The sequence below is a fragment of the Plecotus auritus genome, assembly GCF_963455305.1.
Source record: "Plecotus auritus genome assembly, chromosome: 3".
Lineage (NCBI taxonomy): Eukaryota > Metazoa > Chordata > Mammalia > Chiroptera > Vespertilionidae > Plecotus > Plecotus auritus.
Window position 1 is genome coordinate 132,697,279 of NC_137772.1, and position 4,560 is coordinate 132,701,838.

Genomic DNA, 4,560 nt, shown 5'->3' on the forward strand with positions numbered 1-4,560 from the left:
TTTCAGAGGTTCTGGCTGCTTTCAGGAAGAGAGTGCAAAGTCTTGTTCTTGTTTCCCAAACAGGTACTTTGTATAGTATACCTAAATTAGGAACCAGTCTTCTAAAAATATAGATAACATGATGTTATCAGACCTGTTATTTTTTTCTTTTAAAACATCTTAATTTTACTGGGGGCATTAAATTTATTTTTTGATGCTTTTATCTAATATATTTTTCATTTTCTCTATCCCCTTTCACATCTTCTCCTAATCTATCATGCTATATCATAACTCTGAGCCTTTGCTTATGCGGTTCCCACTACCTGGAACACCACATTCTCTGCAGTGTCCCTCCACTCTCAGTAACCAAATTTCTACTCATTCTTCAAGACAACTCAGAGGTCACTTCCTCCAGGGAGCTCTCCCTGTCTTGACCTCCTCCCGAATCCCACCACCCTAACCTAAGGCTCATCTCCACTGACCTCATACACCCCATGCACATATTTTTCTCCCTACCCATATTTAAATTAAAATTTCAGTTATATCTTTCTTCCCTTTTAGAAAGCAAGCTTTTGGGGAATAATGACTGCATTTCAGTCACGGTTGCATTCCTAGCAGTGATCAGAAACCTTGACACATAAGAAGCTTAAATTGGCATTGTTGACACCACACACTGATCTCTTTACTCTGCCTCCTTTAGATACCTTCCTTTCTTGAGAAGAAACTACGTATCCTTGAGCATACCTGCCATGACCTTTTCTTTAGTGTGGCTAATGTGTAGGACTGCTCAACAAATTTAGTTTTGCAATCATATATCCTATTGTCTATATCAGGAGTTTTTTATCTTTTTGTTCTCAGAAGCCCTTTATAATCTTAGAAATCATTGTGGACAACAAAGAGCCTTTGTTCATGTGGATTACTCTATTGATAGTTACTAAATTATAAATTAAAACTATGAAATAAAAAAATATTCAGACACTTAAAATAACAATAACAAGCCCATTACATGCTAATACCAATATTTTTGAAACTAAAAAATCTTAGTGAGAGTGGCATTATTTGATATCAGGGTTTCCCATCCTTGGCACTACTGAAATCTTGGATCAGGTAATTCTTTGTTGTGGGCTGTCCTGTGCGCTGCAGGGTATTTGAAGCATCTCTGAGTTCTACCCACAAGATGTTGGGAGCACTCCCTCCTTCCGGTTATGACAACCAAAACGTTCCCTATCATCACCTTGGGGTGGATGAGGACAACATCATGCTGACTGAGAACCATTGTTTTATATTTTTACAAATCTTTTTAATGTCTTAATAGAAGACAGCTCAATTTTTATTTCTGCTTTTACATTCAGTCTGTTGCAATATGGTGTTTTGGTTGAAATATATGATGAATTGCAGATATGTAGTTAGAAAAGGGACAAGTATTTTAATAGCTTTAAAAAATAATTGTGCATAGTCTTCTGTGATACTACAGCAAAACAAAACAAAAAAAAGTGGTTTCTTAAAGTTAGTTATGTGGAATCCGGAACCATATTAATGAACTTTTCCTATTCTGTGACATTTAAATACATTAATTTATCTTAAACTTTGAATGGATCTTTTACCCATGTGAGATTTTTATAACATACATTTATTTGGAAAATGTTTATGCAGGTCTTTTCAATGTTGACACATTTCATTATGCAATGTAAAAGAAGTTATTTTTGTTACTATTGATCCTATTAAAAATTAAATGCTGGGAAACTATCAATGTCACAAAGGTAGATGCAAATTTTCCAAAATTCAAATTTCCTCTTGAAGCTCAAATTTTGTCCTTGGCCAAAAAGTACTATTAATTGTTTTTGTTGAAGTAACTGGCTCACTCATTTTTGAAAAAATATCTGCCAGATACCAATGTTTCCATAGTCATAGGCTATAAATTGTTCTTTCAAGTAAAAAGTTTGTTCTATGTAGACAGTGGCTGGTGCAATCTGTGACTCACACCACCACACACATGCTTGCCAAGACCACCACCTTATTTTGATATGCATTTTTCTTTTTGTCACAGAGAACATTTTTTGAGCAGTCTTTTTTTTTTTAAATATATTTTATTGATTCTTTATAGAGAGGAAGGGAGAGGGATAGAGAGTTAGAAACATCAATGAAAGAGAAACATTGATGAGCTGCCTCCTGCACACCCCCTACTGGGGATGTGTCTGCAACCAAGGTACATGCCCTTGACTGGAATCGAGCCTGGGACCCTTCAGTCCGCAGGCCAACGCTCTATCCACTGAGCCAAACTGGTCAGGGGTTGAGAAGTCTTTGTGTTTATTAATTCTTGTCCAGAAAAAAAAAATGCCCTCTCAAATAAACTTGGATGCTTACAAAAATTACTGAACTACACAACCCTACTAAGTCATTTTAGAAAGTGATTCCAGAACAATGGAAAATTTTCAAGTTCTCAAAATCCTGCTCTTTATAGGGCAATTCTTAGATTTGTGGAAATAGATACTGCACTGAGAAAAGACTGAATTATAAGGGGCTCTGTGGCAAAATGATCAACAAGTGTGATCTTCAAGTGATCACGTTCTCATGTCTTACAGTGACAGGTTTGCATGATGAAAAGGAAACAATAACTGAGGAATCCAAACATTCAGTTTATCAAACTAAGGCTGGTGAAGCTACAGCATGAAAAAAGCTGCAGTCATGCAGGACAAGTGGATGATTTATAAAGCTAAAATCTAAAGACTTAAAACACGGAAAATTAGTAAAGTATGAGGAAGTAATAAAACACAAAAGTACCCAGCCGGCTTGGCTCAGTGGTGAATGTCAACATATGAACCAGAAGGTCTCAGTTTGATTCCCAGTCAGGGCACATGCCCAGGTTGTGGGCTCAATCTCCAGTGTGGGGCGTATAGGAGGCAGCCGATCAACGATTCTCTCTCATCATTGATGTTTCTATCTCCCCCTCCCTCTCCCTCTCCCTTCCTCTCTGAAATCAATAAAAATATATTTTAAAAAGCAAAACACAAAAGTGACCACAAAATTAGAAATATATTTAAATCTCAGACTTGGGAAATGGACTATAATAGCCCTCTATGGGAGAAGAGAAACGCCTTATATGTCCGACAGCACTGCACCTTTGCCTTATTTTTTTGTGGTCGGTGGAACATGAATAGGAGCCACATTGTTGCTTGGAGACATGTCATTCTCACATGTGTCTGACATTTGCTTCTAGGGAACAATGTGGTATATCCCTGTCAGAACTGTCTGAAAAGCCGCTACTACTCTTGTAGAGTCTAGAGCTGATACCTCAATGAATGACAAACCATTCTTCTCTGCAAAAGCTATTGCTTCACCTGTAGGAACTGCCTTCAAATGATGCAAATCACTCTATTGCCCACAAGTATGATAGCAATGTCACTATCAGCATGATCTCTCAGTTCTTTCAGCCATCATTTTACAACTTCATTTGTGAGATGTTTAGCAATGTCATAAACCAATAAGACACCTATAGCTCCACGATAGTATGCTGATGTTATAGTCCGGGATCGCTCTTGCCCTGCTATGCCCCATATCGGTGCCTTTATTGTTTTCCCATCAACGTGGATGCTTCTTGTTGCAAACTACACTCGAATAGCACTCTTGCTTTCGAGATTAAACTCATTTCGAGTAAATAGAGACAGGAGATTACTAGTTCCAACACCGGACTCTCTGATAAGGACAACTTTGAAGAGGCAGTCAGTCATGCTTGTCTCATTCGTGGCCGAGGAGTGAAGGGGAGCAGCAGTGGTATTGGTGGGACCAGGGGGTGCCACTGTAGGGGTACCCCAGTGCCGAGCTTCAACACACAGTGAATATTTTAAACCTCAGGAGTTGGGATTTAATAAAATTACTGTTTACTTCTTCACCGAGGACATTCCTAAGTGAAAGTAGCTTCTTTTCCCTTCTGCAAGCTCGCAGGCACAGCAGGCCGCTCACCCTCAGTGTCAACACAGTGACAAGGGCAAATAACATCTTAGTTTTATTATGAAAATAGTTTTGCTCTTGTTGACCCCAGCAGGGCTTTGGGGCCCCAGGGATGCCCAGACCACATTGCTGGTCAACACCAGTGTTGTTTTACTTTCTTCACATAAACTGTGGCAAGCGTTGGTCCTGAGAGAACAGGAGCTGTTTATGTGATGAGCTCATGAATTGCCAAGAAAATCGTCATGGAGTCAAGGTTTCTGGTTGGAAGGGCCCTTGGAGATGGTCTAACCTGGCTCCTTCAGAGTACAGATGAGCGTGTGTAGTCCCAGAGAGGGGAAGGAACCTGCCCAGAGTCTCACAGGCAGTAGTGGCAGAACCAGACAAGAACCCAGGTCTTTTGATTCCAGTCCAGTGCTCTTTCTACCACACCTCACTGTTCTCAAGTGCCTGACACAGGTCCACCTGCAAAAAGATCCTTGGTGTACTTGGGGTGAACAAGGGTTTACTATTGTTGGCATATTTATTGTTGGTTTATAAGTTTGTTTTTGCCCAGCCAACACCCAGGAGGCTGCCTATTTTCTCAAGTTGCGTGGCTTACAATGATTTTAATTGTGCTTAGTTACGCCTTTGTGC

At 39.5% G+C, this 4,560-nt stretch overlaps 1 pseudogene across 1 annotated transcript; it reads right to left on the reverse strand.

The window, feature by feature from the left end:
• Positions 1-3,041: 3,041 nt before the first annotated feature.
• Positions 3,042-3,707, reverse strand: LOC308244177 (ras-related protein Rab-11A-like; annotated as a pseudogene). Its single transcript has one exon. The product of its transcript is annotated as a ras-related protein Rab-11A-like (transcript).
• Positions 3,708-4,560: the final 853 nt, after the last annotated feature.